The sequence below is a fragment of the Pagrus major genome, chromosome 19, assembly GCF_040436345.1.
Source record: "Pagrus major chromosome 19, Pma_NU_1.0".
In the NCBI taxonomy this organism is placed as follows: domain Eukaryota; kingdom Metazoa; phylum Chordata; class Actinopteri; order Spariformes; family Sparidae; genus Pagrus; species Pagrus major.
In genome coordinates, this window is record NC_133233.1 from 22,815,027 (window position 1) to 22,841,641 (window position 26,615).

A 26,615-nucleotide genomic window follows, 5' to 3' on the forward strand; every position below is an offset into this window, starting at 1 on the left:
TGAGGGCAAACTAACAGAACTAAAGGTGCGAATTACACCAAAGATGTCCTTTTTATCATGCTCCTGCTGGCATTGATGACTTGCATCCCCCGCTGCCTTTTCAATACAGCTTCCTATTTCCACAGTCTTGTTATCTCACCAGTGCTGCCTTTGTGTTGCATCTTTTCATCTCGCTTGGTGTTGTGACAGCTGGGTCAGAGGAAAGATCCTGCTGAGTACCGTCATGTAACAGATGTGGCCACGCTTATTTGCATGTTTGGTCTCCCTGGCACATGCTTTCATACACTGATGAGAATGTAACACAATGGCCTTGTCTGTCAAGGTCAGGACCTATTCTTATTAGTCACACTGGGCTGAGTCCGACGTGAAATATGGGAGAAAGTGGTGACATATTGGTGTTTAAATGGATTTTATTGAATCTGTAAAGTGAGGGCAAACAAATCAGGGCTAATTCTTTATGGTCAGCGCATAACAACAGATTTGACACACAACACGGTCAGCATGTCACACATTTCTCCCCCAGGGCGTCTGACCAGCGGTGCAGCTTGTTGCGTAATCAAGCGTGGCAGGCGGGTGACATATATTAAGGAGACAGGAACCACGCAGACACCTCGAAGCCGAGTGAAGGGAGAGTGAGGGAGTCCGAGGAGAGGGCTGTTTAAATGCACACCACTGCAGTATGCAGCCCACAGGTCTGACGTTGCACTTCTGTGTGATTAAGAGCCAGAGTGGAATCTAACCTCCAGTCAAGGGCAGTGACAGCGACTTCCAGAGGAAGAGATGCATCAGTCTACTGTAGAGACACAGCACTTTTACTCAATCTCATGCAGTCAGGATGGTAAACACTTAATAATTATTACTACAACCTCTATTATGCGGACATTTCTATGATTTGTATTGTCAGGAGACTAAGCAAACAAGCATTTGAGGTAGATAATAATAATTATTATTCATTAAACACTGGGAATAACTATTGATCTATGCTCGACTGTGAAAGCAGCTTATTACAACCCATATTTACGTTTTTCTGACGTTTGGTGGCGACATCTAGTGGTGGTAGTAATTATTACAACAGCAAAGGAGGGAGTCAGGCGAAGAAGTACAAAGAGCGAAGAGTCTGCATAGGCAAGAGTTTCTCCTTGAAGAACAGGATGTGTTGGTTTGATGTGTGAATTTGTCAGGCAGTCGAGTGCAACACAAGTCAAGATGGGGGCATTGTGGCATCTTTATCGAGTTGAGGCTCCCTTTTGGGCGGACAATTAAAGGACAGCAGTAGCTCAGTCAATACGAACTTGGCCTCCTGCCATCAGCGAGGCGCCGAACCCCCATACTGCGCGGGGACCTGATTATATGTCAGCCCAATCACTCTAACATCTGTCCCCAACAATTGGGTGGGTCTTTGTGTGCATATTATAACAATGGAGTGAAATTACATTTCCCTCAAGAGGATTATAGACTTATTCTCCTTCTTAACATCACACAATTGGTATTCATGCTGTTTAATGCTGTTGCAGTGGAGGTAATGTCAACACACTCTTGGTCAGGAGTTGAATTTGTGATTAAAATTGTCTCACCGAGGAACCGTGTAACTCTATATACCGCTGCAGGAAGGGAATGTGCTGATGCACAACACTGAGGTTGACCGCTTGATGAGTCCAGAGCTGCTGGGACACAAGTTGGGGTCTGAACAATCCTGGCTCCCCTATAGGTGGTGTTGATCATTTCTTGCTAATGAGGCCATGTGACACACCATGTGTGGGTGTTTAAGGAGGTCTTTGTGTGTTACTAATAATCCTGATGATGAACACTGTGTTTGAAACGTCATTTGTGGTAGGAATAAACCATTTTTGCTTTGTTTCCAGGATTGCAAAACTCCCCAGACATTTGTGCGCCTTCTCTTGGTTAGGATTATTGTAGGAGTGTGTGTTTTGTAATTTATGAGGAAATTATGAGGAAATTCCTAAAAAAAAAAAAAGATGCGGTTGACAGTTAAAGGTAGGGAGGGCGATTCTGGAGAAAGATTGCAGAGTCTCGTTCCCAGATCGTCAAACACCAACACTTTGGGTTAGAATTTCGGGCCGAATACCGACCAAAAGCATCTTTGTGGCTTTCTGTGGCCTGATCGAAAGGCCCCATGAATTACAAAACACACACTCCTGGATGGAAGAAACATTGTTGGGTTCATATCTGGGAGCTCCAAGTGCAGTTTTGTTCCTTAACTTGAATGTGTTACCTTCAGATATCAACTTGAATCCATGTTGTTTCCTCCGATTCACAGCTGTTACGTTTAAAAAACATTTTTTTGAGATGATAAAGCACAAAAACAATATGCATGACAATTCATATCTGCTTCTGTGCCCACATGTGCTGAATCTAGAAGTCATCAGTTTAAAGATAGTCTTCAGGAAGCCCTCCACTTAGCGCTAAGCATTTTTCAAACTGTGAGCAAGAATGGCCTTGTGTAAACATTTCAAAAGCAAATTTCCTCTGTAATTTCCTCCCCTCGGTCTTCATTGCCATTTTTATACAAACACCCACTTCTCAAGGAGAGTGTTTCACCGTCGTATCTGGAAGATCTGAAGTGCATGGTGACAAAAGCGGAATTCATTTTATTCTCCAGTATTGTTTGATTAGGAAATAAAGCTTTCAACGCCCGCCGGCCTTTAACCTGGCAACATGACGCATGAGGCAGACCTAATTTAAACAAATGCATTGCATCTCACGGCTTAATCCTTTTGTATAAAGCACATGCTGGTGTGTACTTTATATTACAGACATCCAATATTAACAAACATTGACCCTGTGTGTTACTTTGAAACCTACATGCAATAAGTTCTCAAGGAAGTTGGAGCTACAAGGAAATAATTTGGGAATTCATTATATTAATGTGTATATTCTTTAAAAACTGTGTAAATTATTCAAAAACATATTCAATAAATGTAAAGTTTTACTGTTGTGGTTGCAGCCAAGACACTTTGGGACAACAGGATATTTGCTTCAAACATCAACAGCAATGTTTTTACATGTTAATCCACCAGGACGAAGCAGTTCCCTCGATACACAAAGCAAGAATGCAAATATTCATGTAGAGGGGAGCCACTTTATTTAGATTCTCATGAGGGAAAAGCAAATAAACAGATGCTGTCCAAATTAATCATCTCCCACTGTGGCCTCTTCCTTTTCTCTTATCTCACTAGAATCAAAACCTCAAGTGCGTCCGATCTCCAGTTAAATATAGTTCCTTCCAATGAACAAATTAGCCGCAGTGTGAAGCTTTATCTTGCAAATGGAGAAATAAAATCACACATGCGTAGCTTTTTTGTGAGTATAAATAGATGCCAAAAAAAAAATGTTTTCCTGCTGCTCCATATTTACAAGAAGAAGCCTATTTCAAGTCCCCATACTGTAGCTGTGAGTTTAATCTGATCATCGGATAATCCTGCTGAATCAAACAATCTGGGTGTGTCATTAAGGACGGTTAAGACACATGGTGCGTTCACTGACACGCTACGTTCGGTTTAGATTCAGCTATTTAATCGTCCCTGTCGTGGGCAGGCTGGAAAATGATGACTGTGCGTTTTGTGTGTGGGCCTGTTTTTCAAACCCATAATCCACAAGATGCTTATTCATCTCGATGACATCACTGGGCACCGCATTCGTAAACTCGGTCCAAAGGCAGTGAAAGTGGACCCAACTTTCCATCCAACAGTGTCTATAAATGTTATGTCTGGCTCAGAGGTACCCAGGTTCACGGAAACTGCGTCTAAGCTAGAATTAATCATCAGAATTCATTGGAATCGGTGAAGAACAAAATGACCACATATGATTTTGTGCATAGAAAATATTTCACCCCTGTTCGATTGTATAGGATGGCTGTATCTGGCTCTGCTCTCTGTTGGCACTGCGAACACGTTAAAGGTGTTTCTGTCACATGGTATGGACCTGTACCAGAACAAACCCTCTGTGAAAATGTTATGTAATCCCTGGGAAAGGTTACGTGTCATACAGTGCATCCAGAAATCTGTTTTTTGAATTACACTGTTGAAGGAACCTGCGCCAAGCACACCAAACAAATTATAAGAACTGGATACCAACAAACTGGACGGATGCAAATCAGCCGAAAGAGGGACTGTGACCTCATAAGTTCCCGGAGACAAAGAGGCTTTTCTCACTTTTGTGCTTTTTTACTTGGAACTGACCCTTCGATTTATGGTGGACGTTGCTCATGCAGTTCTTTTTTATAGTTATTGCAAGCAAGCATGAGCTATTTCCTTGAGAAATCAATTCCTCTGAGAAATCCTTATGCAATCATGAAGTGGAAACTATCACGTATCACATGCAAGTTACGGATGGCGAATTGGAAACAACATGACAACATGATGTTTCTTTTGCAAGTGCGCACACAACTGAACCCTCAGCAGTGCAGCATCCTTGCATAAAAAATGAAATAGAGGACGGAAAAGGACACAAGGTAACAAACGCCATTATACATTTTACTTTACAGTACGTCTAGAATTGGAAATGTATCTTAACATTTCATTCAGTGGCTTTATACAAGTACTGTAGTCAACACATACACCCTACCCACTCCCAGGGGTGCTGCCATAGTTGTGTGATGTCAAACAACTGCTCCCTCACTAAGGTAGATAAATATGCCTGAGTTCATGAGTAGAAGAGCTACTGCTGTAAGTTGAGAGTGAGAACATGTTAGATGCACACACCATGTACACTACCCTGGACAACAAGCAACACAGTGTTGGGGAACTAGCCTCAGATGACATTAATGTAAATGTCCTGGCACTGCTCTCCACGAACGTCTTGCTAACAGGTTGAACCTGTGCCTCTGCATGCTATAACTCAATCGGCACGCTGCATTTCTAGCTTGAAATATAAAACCTGTTACTTCCTGTTCACCGTGAATCAGAACTCTACATCTATCTGTATCTTCGAACTAGATGGTCACAAGACTTCAGCAGCGCAAGAAACAAGATTATCCAGTTCACCGTGGACGGCCCTGTTTCTGACACAGTAGCGCTTCCTTATAAATGGTTGACCTTATCAGACTTGTGAGAAACCGTGTCACATTCCCTGTGAGTTTCAAGTTAAATTGGCATGAGAATCATAACTAAAACCCCTGAATCAGAGAGCCAAGTTGAGTTTTTTTAGCATGAGATGTTGCAGGAGAGGCAGTCGAGGCGAAAGCCATATGATGTAACATGCAGTATTGACTTTGTGCTGTTCAGCGTGAGGTCCCCTATACTGATATCTCCTGACTAACATGTTAGTATTTTCTACTGATAACAGAGAGAAGGGGGGTTTGATAACGGAGGGGTGTGCCACCCTTCGGAGGCCGCCCCACATGCATTGGTACAGTTCAGGAATAACCTTATCTAGGTCACCTACACAGAGCCTCACCACCTCCTCCTCCTCCTGCTCCGCTGGCCACACTGATAAGAAGAATGAGTCTATTCACTGAGCCTATCAGACTGGTGGTTTGCTCAGTGAGACCGTGCCAAACCTGTACCAGTCCCAGCCACCTCATTGTCCGTTTGATTGTTCCTTCCTCGACTCTCTCTCCCTTTCGCTCTTTGTGCCTCGCTTTTTCTCACACACACGAGGAGACGAACTTTTTTGAGGTGGAGAGATGTTTCGCCTGAATAGATTACAACAGTCACTCATTCACTGTCTCACTCTGTCCTCCCTTTGTTCCGTTCTTTCCCAGTCGCTCAGCTGAACGCGTCACCGTCGTTATCCACCGATTCCCCCCCCCCCCCCGCTTTAATTGCTCCTTGACCAGAGTCAAATTAATCCAGCCATAGACCGGATTTCTGTTCATGCTCCCGTGCTCCGTCGGTGGTATGCTGGCTAGCATTACCCGTAGGAGTAGAGTTTCCTGTGGAGCTGCAGGAGGTCATGTCTCTCGTGTTACCACCTCTTAACATGTGCTGGTGAAGGAGTGCAGCAATGTGACGATGTAGCTGCAACGTTTTCTGCTCAGCTGTCAGGTGAAAAATGTGCTCAATGCACATGTAATAGCCCTCGATGATGTCAGAGCTTTGATAAAGTTTCATCATTATTATGAGAGGGAGCGGTCGTTTATAACAATTATTTGATCTAAGTGGTTGGACCCTGACCACCATCAGAAGTTGAAGGTGTGATGTGTTGGTTTTAGATTATGTATTAAGGATCTAGTGTTTGGTTTACCTCTCCCCACTATCAGGAGATTACTGTAATCTACTTTTTTAGTCATCACTCCTTATAAATTATTTGGCAGCACTCGATTTAAAGATTACGTGACAGATGATTACTTATTGATGCAAAAATCTGCCAGTGTTTTGTTTATCCTAACTGATAATAGCATGAAAACATTAGACAAATAAGATTTAATGGATAATAAGTATTGACAATATAAACCCAGTCTGTCACCTAAAGTTCGGTAAGAAAACCGGATCTGATGTTTGTTTTTTTTAATGATATTTTAGTTGCCTACTTTAGTCTTGGAGTCATGTGTGGACATATTGTATATCGGCAGCCTTCATCACTCATAAAGATAAGACAAAGTAAATCACCTTGGAAGTTAAATTCAGGCCTCGTCTACATGTATATAAAATATTTTTTCTCAACGTGTAAAAGAAAAAAATTCTGCCTGCCTGAATTCTCCCTTCGTTTTGAAAAGTATCTAGCAAAAACAGTTACAAACGCTCAAACAAGCAGGTAAATGATAAATAAAGCCCACTTCAACAATACAGAACGAGCTTATTCTATTTAAATAAAATTATCCAAAACCGTAAATACCTAATTAGAACTAGCAGTGCTAACAGAATGCTAACCAAATTTAAACAAACCGATAGTCCGTCGCTGGTGTTCAAGGCAAATGCTAATTACCCAAGTGGGCATGCATTTGAAACCTTACCTAGAGGTGCAAATTTAAGAGTCCTTTCTACCAGCTGATCCTGAAGCTCTGCCCACACACACCAGCGCTTCAGTAAATCTGAACTTTACCTGACCCTAAACAGAGAGTATATGGTGCTGTGGAGTACCTGACCACCGAGACTTATATAAAAGTAAGGAAAACGTTGAACAGATGCCAGGCTGTGTTCACCTTGCCGACAAAAAGAGCCTGAGACAGAATCTCACTTCTTACTCTACTTTAAGAGAGAAATTATTTTTGAAAAAATCAATAATATATATCCTGGATTTATCCATTTACCCAACCCTCAGGAACAGTCAGAGAAACAAGCTCTACAATAAATGTTTCTGAATGATTATAAGTGTGTATTTTCAAAATGTATTTCTTTCTTTGTGATCAACTTTATAGCTTTCTTATCATTAATATATATCATCAATATCATTAACAGCTTATATGCTGGCAATAATGTAGCTTAAACATTCATGTTAGTAAAGCTTATCTGAATTTGAATTCAGCATTTTAAAAAATCTCTGTTTTAATGACCTAAAACTCCATTTGCATGTGAAGGAGAGGCCAAAACATAGACATACATCCACGTACTGTATGTGTGGACAAGGCTTTAGTCTAAAATACAGAGGAAAGCAAAATGGCCCCCCAAGATGCTTTGAAACCATTTTGATTAGGACGATGGTGACATAACATGTTACATAATAGGTACAGAAACAGTAAAATGCCGAGTGGATTGACTTCCAAATAACATCGGAGACAGATTCCCTCTATTCAGCTGTCACCTGAAAGTGCCATTGCCCTCAGTTACACGTTGAAAATACTGTATACATCGAATCTATTTAATGACGAACCACTGCACGTTGTTCTCCTCGCAAACACACAAAGATAAACCTTCAAAAAAACAGTAAAATCAAAGGTTCAGCACTTATCACACAGCACAGACACATCTGTCAGCGCACCACCACTTCGACAAAACATCACAGCTATTGTCGATATTCCTCAAGAATCCCTTTCATTTTAAGGGAACACTCGTCTGGCGCCATGTATGTTCAGTAGAGGAGGAAATTCCTGCACATAAACAGAAAGTACAGAAAGATCACGCCTTTGATAGACCAACATAGCCTAAATAGCTTCAATGAGAGTCTTCTGAAGAAGAGGAAGTGTGTGCTCCAACATGGGGTGATGAGGTGATAAAGTGCAGCAGCAGTGGCCCTCATCAGCTTTCAAACAGGCCGGAGATGATAGAGATTCTGGAGGTCCCCTGACAGGTCAAACACACGAGTACACGAATACTGTATGTTGAAGGACACGACCCGAATTCAGCCATGATTAATGATGCCTGGTGAGCTGCTCCAACACTAAAAGGAGCTCTCATTTCAACAACAGTCACGTCTTGACTCAAATCGCCAACTCACAGGCCTTCAGAAGTATCATTTCCTATTTCTCAGATATCTGCTAAACAGGAAATTCATCACATTCTGTGCCCCCATGTCGCTACTTTCAAAGCTACTGTGGCTTATTTTTTGTCGAACCTTGTGCGTCCTGATCAGACAGTTTGACTTCCTGTGATTGGCTGGTCAGTGGGCAACATGCTGATTGGTCAGTCAGCGCAGGTGTAAAGATATAAAAAGGGCATCGGGTCATCTGATCATGATAAACATCGTCAGTGAACTCGCAGTCAGACACACTGTGTTCATCGATACCACACAAACCAAAACCTCAGAGGAAGTCGGGTTTCATGACGGGTTTCACAGTCTATATGCCACCTGCAGAGCTACGGTTCTCGTTAAATTTACAGAAACTGACCTCATTCCCACGGATTATGAGGAAGATAACGTGTGAAATGTATCTTAAATTCTTGCCAATCGACTGAGTGTTCACCCACAGACAGAGAATGCAGCAGGGCACTAAATTGCATTTGTGTTGTGGGAAGCCGACGGCCATGGTTGTGACACTGTGACACAGAACTGAAAGCAATTAAACAGAATGAGCTGTGTGAATTTGATATTTATTGATGTTTTCAGATTTGTGGAAAACTTGGGTGTATGTAATTAAGCTTAACATTGGCCATTGACAGCCCACTGCCCTCTGTGTACATGATGTTAATGGTTCACCAGGGTTATCCTTGTTCAGACCACTGTATGGTGACAGCCCGAGCTCTGGTCAAATTTCAATTTTAATGTTTTTTAAATGAGCAACCGTCAATGTGTTTTCTAAGCTCTGTGCAAACAGCGGGAGAGGGCATCAGATACGATGCTTCATAGGGCGCGGTTGTCTTTTGTCTGCTCCAGACTTCTGGCACCAAACAGTATGTTGGTTCTCTGATAACATACAGTTACTATGATAACATAATGTACTGTATGTTCCTTCTGAGGACAGCATGAGAGGGGGAACGACCACCCAAAGCTACACTAACCTACAGATGAACGTACGAATCTAAATTATTATTTTTCCTCTGATACGTCTGCTTTTTAACCGAACCACCTGAACCACATATATAAAAAAAACAAGAAATATTTCTAAGAAATGAAGGCAGAAGTGAAACAATCCTAATACAAGGTCCATTTAGCAGCTGTTTGGGGCCAGATAAAATTCTTAGCCACCCCTCTCGTGAGTGCCCGCCCCCCCATCACGAACCTACATGTCCCCCCTACCCTCGTGAGTCTCATATGCATAATATGCATGTCAGTAAAGATAACTGTACGCATAATACGCTTGTAGCTGATATTTTACATTGGCAACTTTTTATATTCACTACAAATCAATAATAAATATAAGGGGGCTTGCCTAACATGCAGTTTAGTACACTAAAATGTGTACAGTGTGAAAGCACTGGACACTTAGCTGGAATAAATATGATAATATGACATTTTACAGCACAAATGTATTGAATTTATTTGTGTGAGGCAATTCTTCAATGTCAGTATTTACACTCTGCACAATTAAATCAAGTATTTACACTCTGCTATTCTCAAAGCTCTCCCTCGCCGTGGTTATAAAACACTGAAGTATAGGCCCATAGTACAAGCGATCCTGCAGCATGTCTGTGCAGTGTAGCACAAACTGAACGTAACTGAAGTGTCATCCACCACAGCCGCGCGCCTCCGGGCCCGACGGCTGTTCAACAGAACACGAAACGACAGCTCCGTTGTAAATGTGACAAAAAAGAAACGAGGAAGACCTCGAGGGTCAGGGCTGAAAATCTGCGGGATGTTTATGCAATCATGTTTGTGTGTGTGTAGATGGTAGGAGGGGAAAAAAAGATAAACAACAATCGCTTACAAATGATGCATGGACACATTCCAGCACGAGCATTGTTGAGCCATCACTACATCTGTTTCATCAGATTAACACGACCTCTCTCGCTGTCCTGAGCAGGTGCATTGTGAAATGTTTTCTCTGAGATACTGGACAGCAGCCGGATGCAGCTGAAGACTCACTGTTGAGACAAAGGCAAACATATTTCTCCACATAATTATGCTCTGACCTTTGACGAAGAATTTGTCCTCCAGTCTATTTAACAGAATCTCTCGTGCACAGTTTTTGAAAGATTTGCATCAACTGTTTACTTAATGCTAATGCTCATAATCCATTTAAAGAATAGCCTTTGCGAGGTTATAGCATCAAATGGACGTTAAGGTTCACGTGTGCAGTTTATGACCACTTGTAGCGCCACGGAGCAACGTTTTGATGAGTGGGCTCTCATTTTTGTTAGTATCTCAGGCTCTTTTATAAGGATGTACATGCACATTCCTACATAATGGGCTGCAGTAGGTGGTAATCAGCCTCTGTGGTACATGCTGAGGAAAACGAACATGAAAAACAAAGTGTAGCTCAGTTGGGACCATGAATTCTTAGGATTCGAGTTGCCAAATGCAGTGGCAATAAAGCAAATTCACCTCAAAGAATGATTAAATGTTAAATAAAAATGTGTGCACCAGAAACTGTGGCCAAGATTGCGTAATCATGAATTAAAACGAGGAAGGAAATGCATTCTGCACGTTTGTGAAACATCGAATGGTGATTTTTTTTTTTTTTTTTTAAGAATTGGTAATAAACAAATTAGTTAATTACTGTAATTTAAGTAGTTGTGGTTGAGGTTACTTCCACTCCTGCTATTGATGGCTTGGTCTGTGGTCTCTAGAGAAGAAACAGGCATCATTATTACAAGAAGAGTTAAACTGAACACTTCTTTTAACCTTAGTCATTTTTTTGGGGCACTTGCACTTTTATGAGTCTGTAATTGTACTCATAAATGTAGTCACGTTTTTCAAAAGTTCCCTGGGACCAATTTTTGCATTAAAATGGCATTATATTTGTATTCCAGGATTATTCTCCCTTCACAGAAACCTCACATGGACACAAAAGCAAAGTGGGATGTTTGAAAATGGGTTCATCACATATTAGGTAACAGCATCACTGTGCTTCCTCTTCTGCTGCTTTGATGATTTGTCCTGATCTCCACGCAGATAACGATGATTGCGGTTAATTATCTTGCTGTAATACACACAGGCATCAGGAAGCCGGTGCTGTTTTCTATCGCCGTTGCCTCATGAGAGATGCTGTTTCCCAAATCTGCTACATAAGCCTGCTGACCTGAATTCAGCATTTGGATGCTCAGTTTTTAATACTCTTTGACACGCAGGCACACACACTGCTCCGGGGTTTCTCTGCTGCAACAAATGCTCATATTTCAGCTTGAAATAGATGTAGAACGGACGACTTCATTTGCTTGACATTTCTCTGACCTACACATGTGATGTCGCCTTATCTACCCAGCTCAAAAACCAGATACTGACTGTGTCTCAGTGTTGGCAAAGCAAACACAAAATGCCTCCGTCATTTGAAGTAAAAACAGACGGAGTAATAGCCCAGCTGATTGCCATCACACTTCCTCCCCAGCGAGCATGAGGGGTCGAGAGGCGTCTTTATGCAACCAGACACGATCTGTCTGGCACCAACATATCAGCGCGAACTGATGTACAAATAACGAGAGAGATGAGGGAACAGGTTTGTCCTAAAGAAAGTCAGGTGTTCAGGGATAATGATCACCTTTATCTGTTTGTACATCACACATGAGTGGCCATCAGGGTTTAGACATGTATTTATAGAGGATGGACCAAATAAAAGAAATGGTATAAGCAGTATTTAAGCGGTAAAACTGAGAGTGTCCAGTGTTTTGGAGTAAGTCTTGGCAGATTATGATTCAGTTTTGTTTAATTGTTTTTGTGACAACAGACCAAAAGGTCAGTTTTGGTGCAGGACCCATTTTATTTTGTCATTTTTGGCAGTAACGTATGTTTATATCAAAATCCCCAAAACTGCTTACATATGTCAAACCCTGCTGTATTTTGCGACCATTCAAAATCAGTGTTGGTACAGCACATTCACTCAAGTACTGTACTTATGAGATACTAGTACTTTTTTATATATATATACTTCCATTTACCGCCACTTTATATTTCTACTCCATTACAATTTGGAGGCAAATATTGTACTTTTTATTATAATTATTTGATAACTTGAGTTATGTTACTTTGAAGACTAAGTTCAGTAATACAACATGTAATCAATGAATCAAATTAAGTATGTTATATTATAGGTTAAGATAAAACGTATATTACGTAGTTATACCACCTTAACCAGATTCAACATGTGGCACAAGAAAACAAATCAACAGAAAGGCAAACTCGTCTCCTTGCAATGTGAAAAAGTCTATTATAACCTGGTTTACCTGCATTTAAAAAAAAAACATAAACATGCTAATGTTGGCGTAATAGTATTTCTGCACTATGCTATTGCTACTTCAACTTAAGTCCAAGATCTGGGTGAATCTTTTAGATTTGTTTAAAAGGAGATGAAGTGCATTCAAGCATTGTTTCCTGCAGCGTGTCAATAAAGGTGAACACAAACATATTGAACACCTGATAAATAAGGGAGAACTTGTTCTTAGCGCCGACGAGCTACATGGTTGTTTCAGAGGCTAATATTTAGAGTCACAACACAACAACAAACTGTTTTCAGGTTCACAGGGATTACATTTCCTTCTACTCAAACCAGCATTTCCCTTAAGGTGATTACGAATGAACAAAGGTGTGCATTTATGAATAATTAAGACAGCTTTAATTGTGTTAATTTGCACCTGAGGCTTAGCCCCTGTTCTGAGGAATTTAACCTGATCCCACGAGAACTGCTGAGTATTTCTTTCAGAAACAATGAAAAGCATTGTAAAAAACATGCTGAGCTTGTGAGCGTCTCACTCTCAGTTATGTGTCAAGGTCGTTCTTAAGATCCGTCCTTAGAAAGTAGATCTCATTATCTTAATATAGCACACGACAGCTTTAATCCAAAGCCTCGCTGCAAACGCACAGTCACAGTCGCCGGCTGTAGCGCTGTGAGACGGCGTGCTCGCTGACCATTTAATATCTCAGGTAGACAGGTTTAATAAGATTTTCCATTTTCACCTCAGACTTTAATTCTGTTGGTCAAACAGGGCTTGAGTTCCCCAAAGACCTCTGAACAAGCCTCTCAGCAAGAAAGCATATCAGACAGACGCTTGATAAAAACAGGCAAAATGCCTGGAGCAAATTTGTATTTTAAAGCTGCCGTTGGAGGACCCCTTAAAATAAAAATCAGACATTGAGTGGGACAGATTTTACACATTAAAGTCTGTTTATCAGTTTTTGGAAGAACTACAGGAAGAAATGTTGTGTAAAGCCTTTTGTAGCTCCAGAAGGAGCTGCGTGAAATCTGAATGATGTCCTCAAATGACATTTCTACAAAACGTGTCATATCACATTATCATTAACATTTACATGTTTGACCAGAGTTTCATATCTGGAGGTGACGGAGGTGGTGATGGAGTAACAGTGTGTCAGTATTGGTGTGACACCAATGAGTATTTTCAAGTAGACCTCTGGACGATCTTCAGACATGTTTGTGTTGACCGAAACGGGTCATTTACGCCAAAACATGATCTTCTACGAAACCCCTAACCAAGTGTGTTTTGTGCCTAAGCCTAAACACAGCATAAGCACAGCATTGTCACAACATAAATTAAAAATTAAACCTAAACAAATGCAGAGTTGCAACGCAGAGATATGTTAAGTTTCAGCATTCGGTTTGTAGAAACATACATTGCCAACATTTATTGACTCTTTTCAGCTAAACATAGCAATATTGATGTCACTGTCTGTCCTTGCGGGTAAAACATCCGTAAAGGTCGTCTATTTCGAGCCACATTTTTTTTTAGGTGGCGACCTCTATGACAGGAGCAAAGGAGGAAGTCAGGTGGCATAGTATGAAGGGTGACACATGGTGGATTCCTTTGCATTTTTACCTTTTCGTCACTATTTACTTTATAGTGTTTTTCTTGTGAAACGTGCAGTGAACACAACCTTGTAGTTCTCATTTTCACTTTCATCCAGTTGATTTGTGCTCAACAGAAGTCCTAAAGACTTGTCACACTCATTTGCAGCAGGCATCCATGTTTTTCAGAGCAGGTGCACTGGGACGCTTTTAGCTTGGAAGTCGGAAGTACTGACTTGGGATATATTGGCTTCTGACAAAAGATGACATCGTAACATACTTAACTTGCTGACTGAATGTAACTTAACATATTTAATTTCACCCAAACTACGTTCTCTTCCCAAACCTGACCGAGTATTTTTGGTGCCCAAACCTAACCAAACTGTGTCCGTTTCATGTTAGCCACGTGACAACAAAGTTTTGGTGCGATTAACTGTTGAGTACGTCTGTTCTTGGTGCTTTCCAACGATCATATACGTTAGGCTATGTCGTTTTAGGAGTCATCGGCATTCAACCGACGGTTTCAGGACGTGTTGTGATGTCGACACATGACAAAGAATGAATGCTCTTCACTTGGATTACAAGCTAATAGCCACAATGTTGTTACTGTATTTTATTCCATTTCTCTCCGTCTCATGTCTGAACATGGCAACAGAGGATTAAATGCATTGTTTCCTATCGCACAAAGAGGATTAGCATATTAAAGTGCTGCAGGCTTTAACACAGGCAACAATCAGTAATGACCTCAACAATTGTTGCGGACTTTGTGCACTTGTTTACAGGCTTTACCGAGGATCTCTGCCAGGTTGTGCCGTTTCACCACAATGCTTCTTTTTTGCCACACCATGCCAAACCCATATGAGGTCCTTGTTGTTGTGGTGAGCAGGTACAGTAAAAAGCCCTGTGAAGATAAGATATGGTGAGAGGTTATGGATCTATGTCAGGAAATGAGGTCGATGCAGCAGTAAAGGTTTAAGACTCTGCAGTGAGGAAACTAGAGCACACAAAGGGCATAAAATGCAGTAAGCAATAAAGAGAGAGAAAAGAGGCTGAAAACAGCAGCTTTTGTTTGGGGATTACAGAGAAAGAGGTGTGGAAAATGTATGGATTTATTTACAGTATCACCGTTAAATGACTGATTACTCACTTAAAGTAAAGCTGAATTATTTATTACTGAATTTGTGTCCTGTAAATTGATTTAATGGCTTTAAGAGTGTACATAATTTAAAGTCGAAAGAAACACTAAACCCAAAATCTACAAAAAAAAGTCTAAATAAATGTTGATTTTGAGACCTCAAATGAATTTCTATGATTATATGCCTTAAATTCATTGTACCAGCAACATCACGGGGCTGGTTATGTAAGTTGTACCCATTCTATCACAGGGATTGGATCCAACCGAATGGATAATCCATCATTCTACATTATGAATATTATAACAGGGTTTCCAGGAATCTGATGCCCTGCAGATATCAGTGTTGTCCCCTTTTGCTCATTTATCTAAGTCATAATTCATCAGCAGTCCATTAAAAATTCATGTATCGTATGGTCACCATACTCTGCATGTCCCAGCTATCACACCAAACAGCCTGTAATATAGGAAAAATGGAGTATTGATGCAATAAATACCAAATGAGCAGATTTTTGCAGCTTAATAAAGTACAGATAGATAACTTTGGGTCCAAAAAACACTAAATAAGCGAAAGAGGCATTTTGTTGTAGTCACTTCCAACAGATGGTCCTCCTGACAGATGGAAGGTCTCCCTCCTCACCTGAGGACGACCATCTGTTTGAAACATTGTCACTCATGTCCGCATGAACTCAAATAAGCTTGGGAATGAACAAGACAGAACATTTCTGTTATTTCTCCTCTATTCAGTCCCTAAAAAGAAACCCTACACAAGCAAACAGACGCACTTTTGTGGCCCTTGGCTCTTGTACAGGAGGACGAGTAAGAATGCTGTCTTGCCAGTAAACCAGGGGGAGATGGGTAACTGGGAGCCAGAAATAACGGGTGTGGGGGATTGAGCATACACGCTGCGTTTGCCAAGTCTTCCCTCAAAAAAAAAAACACTCTTGTACGCCTTATAAATGGAAGGCACAGAAACAAGGCCAGTTCCCTTTTGTGCCTATTGAAGCCTGAGCGACTGAAAGCACAGAGGACGCCTGCAGTGACACACAATACCCTTCAATTTGCAACATACAGTGTGATAAGATGTGAATATGAAGAGTGGCAATCTCGAGCCTTGTCTGTGCGCTCTGTGAGCTGGCGGAGGGATTTCAGCATCTTTTCTTTTTAGCTTTCCAACCACCACCTGCCACCCGTTCGTCACCTGTTGGTTGGGTGTGAGCCGACTGCACAAAGAGCCGAAATGCAAAAAAGGATTTTCTGCCCACATCTTCAACAGATCCATTCACCGCAGTCTCCACACACTGTACAACATCATGCAGGAATTCATTTAAAACGGGTTTTGGTATCGATACAGGCCATTTTTGGGTTGGGATGCGGTCACACACACACAGAATGAAACATCCGGTCGCAATGCAAATCCACATCTTGGCTTCATGTGGCAAAATTTGCAGCCACAACCAATAGCAAAGATGCGTGCGTGCTTGACCCCACAAACGGACTACAAACCAGCACACTGAGCTCCATGTTTTTCACATCCTACACTGCTCAACACCGGCATTTGCATATGTATAACCACAGCCTTATCCAGGAGTTAGCTGGAGTCAGGCACTACCAAGTTGCCACACTGAGCTTCACGCAGCTCTTCCGAAACCTATGGGTGTTTTTTTTGTAGTTTAAAGAATGAAAAATATGTGATGTTAACTTGTCTCCATTTTCACAACTCATGAGTTGTGTTGAGTTGACTTAACTAGGCTGATTATTCAAGTTCAAGTTGGAAACTCTTCTAAAGTAAACCTGCATAAGATGTCTCAGTCTTGTTATTGTGCTGTTCAACAATCTTTTAAAGCCTGAGAGTTTTTGTTGTTTTTGTTTCATTTTCTTTTCCTCTTTTCGTCTCGAACACAGTTTGATTTCGTCAAAGTGGAAAAAACAGTCTGAAATGGTTTAAATCCTTGATCATTCTTTCCCACGAGCCACAGGGGAGCTTCAGAGTTCAAAGCTAACATTCTGATTTTACTGCTTTATTGCTCATCACAAATGAGAAAAGTAGGAATCTTGTTTGTTTTTGGGAAATCTCTCATAAAGTGAATTGATGAAAAAGATTAAAAACCTGAAGCCATCAGGATCCAGCCTGCTGCTGGTGAAAAAAAAGTGTTTATACAACAACTTTCTGGGTGATGGTGTGTGTTTAGCAACCGCTGAGACCTGAAATTCCCTCAGGGACACACACAGAAACAGGCATGAATGGAATATCAATAGTCCGTGGCTTGACCGCTTCTTCTTTTTTTTCTCCACCAGAATAAAAAGAAGTGCCAAGGATCACAGCTTAAATCCGGTGTGTTAGGCGCTCATTCAGATGCATATGAACCCTGCGAGTTTCTCTCTCGGCCCTGTGCTCCGGCTCGCTTTTCCTTTTGAAAGTCCAGTTTTCTGTCCCTCCGGCTCTGCAGCTCGAGTGGGTCCTGTGAATAGCAAAGAGCTCCCTTTGCAGCTGACCACTTCTCCTTTTTGACAGTGACAAAAGTTTCCAGAGAAGACGTGCTTTGCATGGTAACACTGGGTAACATTATGTATTTCAGTCTATTCATAGTCGTCATTCTGCATGTTGGATTGTTGGCGTCAGAGATGTTGACGGCTGCAGAGACAGCAGTTGAGAGCACAGTCTATGTATAAACAGTACTTCTATATATACTGTATGTACTGTATGTGTGTGTGATTTACAGGCAGCAGCAGTTGTACATACTTGTCTGGCAGTATGTACAGTTTGGTGCAGTGTTTAATATAACACCTACTAGTGGAATCACTGCAGTGCACAAATATGGCAAATTTCCAGCCCACCAAGAACAAGAACAGCATTCAGCCTGCGTTTCAAGGTCCTTGCATATCTGCAGTAAGCTTTTATTATGAAAAGTCATGGATGAATTAAAGGGCAGCTACACCAATTTTAGTGTGTTCCTTTAGTGTTCTCCCGCCCATATTGACGTTTGTTGTCTGGCGGTGACCTCTAGTGGTCGCGGTACGTATTACGGCAGCAAAGGAGGAAGTCAAGTGATTAAACAAGCACAGGACTTTCATCCAGGAGGCCGCTGTTTGTGCCCAACCCAAAGTCAACGCCGAGCTATTTTTAACTTACGTCAAGTACATTACGTAACTTAAGTTACCTGTACGACAAAGGTCTGGCACCTGTTGCTATTTTGGGAAATATAATATATGTTGTTTTGGGAATCACTGACAATCGACCTATTTATTCTCTTAGGTATGAGGATGTGTTGTAAAATATCCAGTGGCTTCCTGTCCAGTGGAAACACCGTCTCGATCAGTGGTGTCTGGCTTGCCAGCCCTCTCTATCACACCATCACCATCCCCCTCACCCCCTGACACGAAACACAGCTCACATACGTGTAATGTGAACGTAATATAACTGAAGTTGATATGTCAATATGGATCAGTACAAATTTGAACATGCCCGTGGTTTGTAAAATATTTTTCAACTGGGCTGAAAACAAATATTCAGTAACAGTGTCATACTGTTGTAAAGCAAAGACAATATATAGATAGCACAGCAACTCAGTGACCCACTACAGTGGTGATTTATGCTCAGTGTGTGAGCTCTTTTTAATCCATTTGATCAGCGCTGTAGTCTAAATAAAAATTGGGATTATGTGAAGGCTTACATAATGTAATCCCTGCACTGAAAGGAGACTCAATCAAATCTGCGTCCGAGCGGAGTTCTTCAGAATTTCATTTAACCGGCAGTGAGCGTTTCACAACCGGTTGAACTCCCTAAGAAAGGTTTTAGGGAACTTGTGCATACCGCTCTTGTAATTTATGTGATTTCCCAGCTGTCAGCGAACATACACTGACCAGATGTGTGAGGCCTGTACCTTCGTGTATTTCCTCTACGTGTCAAGGGGAAACTAAAAGAAAACAAAACTCTCAACTTCAACATTTGCCAGATCATTCTTATCATTCTTCCTCAGCATCTCTCGAGATGTCTAAAGTTTCACTGCAGGCTGACTGAGTTATCAGTCATAATATCCCACATAATGAATATGTGGCAAATTCTGGCCCTGGATGAATGAGGCCCTTAAATAACACAGATTTGTACTTTGTCATCATGTGTGGCTGTAATGTAACCCACTCAGATTACATAAAACATTGTCCCCAATCCAGTTGCTCCTAATGAATCATCTGGACTCAGTTTGTGTATTTTTGGACCCCGTCTGTCTGAGAAAAGGGCAGAAGAGTTCAGAGTCGTTTGCTGTTGTTACTCCCCCTTCAAATGTTTTTTCATGCCACTCATCCATCACAAACCCTGCCCTCAGACCAAATGTGCTCTTTATCTTTGGGGCCAGCATGCACATGTGTGTTGTGTGTGCGTGTGTGTGTGTGTGTGTGTGTGTGTGTGTGTGTGTGTGTGTGTGAGTGTGTGCGTGCGTGTGTGTGTGACTGCAAAATGACCCTTTCCAGCAAAGTCACAGGACGTACTCGTTTCTGCATAATTACATAATTACTGTGAGTTAGTATTTACTTTGTACAGTACACTAAAATGTAGCAGGTGAGTAAGCAACCTAAAGTGGGCATACATTACATGCAAACATCTAATAACTGAGCAGTACAGCGTGTTCTCAAATCAAACTCTTCTGTGACCTGAGGTTCAGTTTACTGTCGTGCCAAGCATCCTTGTTTTAGTGCATGTACTATATTATGTTGTGCATTTGCTGATAAGCAGTGGCAGTAAGTTGCTGATGCGTGTTTGGAAAGAAACTGAATTTAGCAACCGGTTAAGCACGTAAGCTCAAACAAATTGACTGATACCCTCAATTAGAGTGACTGGCTCGTGATGCCCACCTCTTCCAACCACTCTGTAAGTCGAGCTCTCCATTTCAAACTTGTATGGCTGAACTGTATCTAACGCATGGCAAACAGCAGAGTGCGAGTGCCATTGCTAGTTTCCCAACTGTGTGCCCATGGGCCGTGTTGATCTTAAAATGAGGTGTGGTGAGGTGCATTGATGGCACGTTGCTATCTTGAGGCAGCAGGGGGTGATTGCTCATGCCATTGACCAACAAAAAAGTCACTGGTGCAGGATTTTTTGTGGAAATTTAAAGGATGCGTTATTCAGATAGCAAGATGCGCTCGGCTTTAATGATCAGAGAGGCGGCTTTCACTCATTTTAAACATTTTCAGCTCAACTCTGTATTGCCTTTTTTAAGAAAGAGAACATTAAAAGGGCATAATTCAAACAAATCAATGGACAGCATTGCAATCAACATACAGAAACAACATCAACAACAAAAAATACATACAGTACATGCACATAATACAAATGTAAAAGAGAGAAATAAAAAGAAGAGAAAGATAGAAAGAAAGGAAAATACAAAAATAATCAGTAAATAAAATAAAATAAAGAATCGCAGCCCTATTAGCAGTACGTCATTGTGTTCCAGGAAATGATTTAAAAAAACATTCACACACAAGAGCAAGGTAAAGAGTCATTCCTTTCACCCTTTAACATTTCAATGTTTAAAAGAAAAAAATACAGATTTTTCTGGGTTTTAAACTTTATTGGAAACATTTGGCATCATGTAAGTACACAACTCAACAAAATAAATAATAAAGGTCCAGACTTATTCAGCATCATCAGCAAAACAAAGGAACAAATATAGAGTGTGTTTTTTTTTCTATAGACAGAAAGACAGAGAAGGTACAGATCAAGGATGAGCCTTGGTTTTATTCATTAACATACCAACTTAAGCCTCAGTGCTTCCAGTCCATGCAAATCATCCAAACCAAGAGATAATGATTTGTTTAGTTACATATTCTGGTCAGCATTTAAATGCCTTTTTGATTAGCCAGAGACACACAAGGATGTATTTCATCAGGAATCCTCACAGAGTCATTCATCAGAGAGCATGCAGCTGTTATCTCCCCCTCGCTCTATCTTAAATCCTGCTCATTGTGACTGCGGGATAAGGTTCACTCATACAAACACGCCTTATTATTGATTGTTAATCTCAGGGAGATGTGTGTGTCAATAATTGCTAAAGAGCTTCCATCGCCACTGTTCCTCCTCCGTCTGATGAATTATGAGGCGTACTGTAAATGTCAAAGCGTCAAAGCAGCCGGTGTGGGAACGATGGACACAACAAACACCCACGATATAAATAACTCTTTCATGTAGATTTTCTGATATTTACGCTTTTAAAGGCATCATAAAAGTCATGTTGACAGGCAGAGAAGATATCAACAATCTGCTGATCCAGTGGTTTAACTTCCTGTGACAAACTAACGGCGTATGGAAATAAAAGGGCAAAAGGTAGCTCCAAAAACATCATTAATGATTGATATTAATATCAAGATATTCAAGCTATTTTGATATTATAAAACTCCATGTCACAGGGGTCTGTGGGGAAATCCTGGTGAGGTCAAGGGTGAATCACAGGGATCAGATGATACAGTCGGGTCACTAAGGCAGACACCAGTTGCTCAAGTGCTGACGGGTGATGGCTTTCTCTTTGGCACTAATTGTTGGATAAAGTTCATACCAAGTGGGGGCTGCACCTGATACGTCTGAGGGAAGAGGAAGCTGGCACTGGATCCAGCTCAGTCGGATAGAGGGTTACACTTTAACTGTAGTTCTTTAGCAATAAAAGTTAAGAATGTTGATAAAATTCATCTCCATACTGGTTGATTTATTATAATTGCTTGCGTAAAATAATATATTACACTCTGATATCGCATAATGAGGGTGCCGCTCCCATGAGAAGTATTTGGCAAAGGTGACAACTGGGACGACCAGGAGAGTAAATGTGTCATGAGGCGAGGACATGGAAAGATACTACAGGATCAGTTACTGTGCAGGGTTGTGAAAGGGTACATCATGTAATGATAAATGTTTTTCACATGGCTGTAGAAAGGTCATAAATTCATTCATGATTAAAGAAGTCAATTACGGTCGACAACACAAGATGATCACAGCCAAATTAAAGTGAGGACACACGAAATATGATAAGGACATTAAAAAATAAGTAAAAAAATACCAAGAAATACCAAAAAATATGTCTACAGTGATCTAGAAACTATTTCATAATAAGCATACCGGACCTTCACCAGAACCAACAGATAAACAGATGATGCCATATCCACAGCCACATCAGAATGCTGTTTGTTGACGTCAGCTCCACACTGAAAGCAAACTCACCCGTGAAGCTGATTGGAAAACGTCACACTCTGGGCTCGAGTACCACACTCTGCAAATAGATATTGGACTTCCTCACAAGCAGACCCAAGGCAGAATTGACAGTCACACCTCCTCTAATCTAGTGCTCAACACTGGAGCCCCTCGGGGATGTTTGCTCAGCCCCTCCTGTTCACCGCTGACTGCACTCCCAGACATCAAGAGCACTCTATGAAGTATGCGGACGACACCACCATCATCGGCCGCATTACTTGTTATGATTTCTCGATCTTGATCATCCATGTGCTGCCTCAAAAGTGTAAGAAAACACTGAGACGATACTTGATGTGCAAAATTGTTGGAGAACCCAACAGAAAATACGATTTCCTTTTGGTTTAGTGCTGAGATTTTTGGTGCGTATTCAACCTGGAAAGACAAAGAAGTGTACCGACCTCTTGGCATTTCAAACACTCCCAATGCTCCGTGACCTAGTTGTAAATTGAGCGTCTCAAGGATGGAGGGCAATGACCTGAGTGAGGACATAAGTTGTGAAGCCGGAACAAGAGACACTGGGGAAAGCAGTTGTAGACTTGTACAACTGTGTGTTTTATTTACGTACAGGGCATCAGAGACTTGTCTTTCTTGTGACTCCTAGTGGCTCCTCAGTCACAACTAGGAGTCATTTACCCTGGATTCATAAGGTCTGGGATTCGAACCCTGGTTGGGGTAGGGCCTATCTGTTCTCATGTTTGCATGTTCTCCCCATGCGTGTTCCTGTTTCCTCCACAATCAAAATATGTAAAAGAGGTTAATCCTCTGGTCAGTGCCATATATCAGAGGGCTCTAATCTCTAGTCAAACTATCCTCACTTTTTCATCAATAGCGTAGATGCTGCTGTAGCATCAGTTATTTCAGAGCTGGAGAGTGTATGTCAGTGAAAGAAGAGCAAAGAACTGAAGGCTTTTCTCGATGGAAAAGACGTGTCGCCTCTTTTCTCAACTGACTTCGGTAAGAGTTTGATTTACCAGCTGACTTCGCTCTCCTACTGTTGATCTGATTGGTTGAAGCTCGCCCATGAGAGACGGTGATAGACAGATGGTTCGTCCGATCACATGCCAAGTATTTTGATAAAGTTCCCTTTTCCATACAGCTTCTAGCAGTGCCTTTCCAGATGGCTCCATGTAACAAACCATCTGGCCTCTCAGACGAAGGGGTCAGTAGGACTCACAGTTGCCTTATTCCCCTTTAGCCTGACCAAATTTCAAGCAAGCTTCTTAAAAACATCCTGCTAGTATGATATAATATACAGACTTTTACACCGAAATGTGATTTTATATCTCACACAGCTATAAATGTCATAACGCAGCCATTAAAACAGGCCTTCCTGTCCCCGAAGGAGCTCACTGTCACAGCTTTGAACTACAGTATTGACTCCTTGAGACGGCTCTATAAATAGCACTGGACGCCTGTTTTCCCAGGGCCCTAATGACTGTCTGCTCACCCTCAAAGGGCAACGCAACCTTAATCTACCACAGTGCCATCTCGCGACAATCTTGAATTATCTCTATCATGGACAGAGCAGAGCACATTAACAGCTTTAAGGTTGGTGTTCGGACACAGATGCGGGGGTGATGCACGCTGCCACCGAGATGAAACAGCGAGGATCAAAAGCTGGATATTAAATTAAGGAGCTGAAAGGTGGGATATCTGCGGAAAGCTGATTAATGCATCTGGTGCACCTCTTCTGGAGTATTTTAGAAAGGCAAGGTGAGATTGTAGGAAGAATCACAACCTATTTTCTCCATCAGCTTCTTACTGTGAGTGGTGAGGTCTATGATCACACAATATTCTGCGAAGCTTCAAACTGTTCTGGTGATTTCAAGTGATAAATTTGCTGTGTTTTTAATGTATTGTGTGCCTCTCACTGGTTTGAACAGTTGAATCAGAATCTGATGACAGTTGTCGGGCTGTTTGCTCATTACTGCTCATCAAATATGATCGAAACCAAACCCAGGCCGTCGTGAAGAGGCAGATTAGAGGAGTTTTATTGTGTTTCACTTGAAATAAATCATAATATGAACCAATGTTTCTACAAATTTCTTCTACAAAGATCTTATGCTTGCGCCCCTATGCTGCATTTTTAGTGGCTCTCTAGACCCCTTTTAAAGGGACACTTCACCAAGATTATCCATGTGTGTTTGCCCCAATGGCTGATTATTTCTTAGATTTTTTTAACCTTTACGAAACTATTTTTCCCATCTTATTGAAATGTTCTTTGTCAAGTGTTTTATGATGATGATGATGAAGGCCACAAACCAAAACATGCTGGTCTGACATGGAGTTGTTGTTTATACTATGGGCCTAAGGGTTGTTGGAGTCTTTAACTCTTTTTAACTGAAATTTAAATGTAAATAGCTGCTTATAGCACCACAATGGAAAATCAACTCACCTACATCCCCCTGAGTAGGCAAAAATCTGTTGAAGCCAAAAATAGTTTAATATTGATAATGTTGTTGTAGTCTTTAAACATAATAAAATATAACAAAAAATAAAATAATTGGATTTAAGAGAAATTAAACAATCTGTAATATATCCCATTAGTTTCAAACTCATAATCGTACAAGGGGAGATTTGGATTCCTGCACACAGGCTCATACACAACCTGTACATTAACACCAAAAAGCAGAGTTGAGTCCATAAGGGGTGGAGGTGTTGTGTAACATGTGTTTTTTCACAAACATGTTGTATGATTTAGATAAACGAGACAGGAAACACTTCCCATTCCTTCAAAAAACAACTCTGGCCTGCATCACACAGGGAAACCTTTACATGACCCTCCAGTTTGTGCAGTGGCTGGTTTCTCCTGAGAAAACCAAGACTGGTGAGAAAAATGCTGTCGGCCAATTACATGGGGAGCTGATGAGGCAGAGCTAAACACTGCGGTGTGTTTGAATCAACAGTGAGGGGGTAAGATGAAGAGATCTGTCATCTGGTGTTAAAGCAAGACCTCAGTTTAAAGAAAGACTGTAATTATGAAAGTATAGATCGCTATCTCGGGGGAAATGGTGCAGCAGTTGAAAAAGCCATTACAGGTCGGAGATTTGAATCAGTAAAGAGGGACAGTCTGAGCAAATGAATGGCACCGTTTATGTGTTATGTAACCAGTGCAAGAGGTGAGGGAGGCTAAGAGGGCGAGGATCTAAATACAGAAGCACAGCGGGGGGCTAGACTAAACAGAGTATGAGTGCTGGGGGAGCCGGTGAAGGTTTGCCTGTACAGTAAAGGTGATGAAGAAACTCGGAGATGATTGTCGCCTCCCACAGCTTCAGATCATTTGAGGTTTGGTAGATGAGAGCTCAGTGTACAAGGCAGACTGCTGGTCGCCTGTGTGTGTGTCAGGGGAGGCAGCGAGGGATGTGACCTTGGAAAGATATTGTTGTAATGTAAACAGCAGGGCGGATCGCTCTGCCAGCTTTGCCACTGACCTGATTTTTAGAGGTCAAGAAATGTGTTATTTGTATTCTGTATTTAAACACAGTCATTCTCCAAACCACTGTGTTTTAAATGTTGACGTGGACCTTTCAGCCCGTGTACAGCATCACGGAAAGTCATACTTCAAAGTAGGATCACGGCGTTACATACACTTTTACTTAGAGATACAAGTTTTCAAGACATAACATTGTTAAGAAGTAACGAGTTTTGTTTGTAGTGAGCACCTACATTATGTGGGATTTGTATTTACGACAGTGGTGTTTCACTCAGAGACTGTAGGAGGCGGCGATTCGCACAAAAATGCCAATTTCTACATATAGTTGCTTTAAGGAAGAGGAAACAGCTGCTATTTACTTGGTTAAATCTTAAATCAATTTAGCTAAATCCTACAGGTAAATATATCTGAAAGATACACTGTGACTCCAGTATATAGTCACAGAAATACCTCTCTACGGAACGGATTTCCACGAAACTTGGACGGAGGATGGGTCACGGACCAGAATAGACCCCTTTAACTTTTGCATGATAAAGTAAAAGCTGCAAACCTGAGTTGTTTACATACATGTGGTGGTGGTGGTGCATTA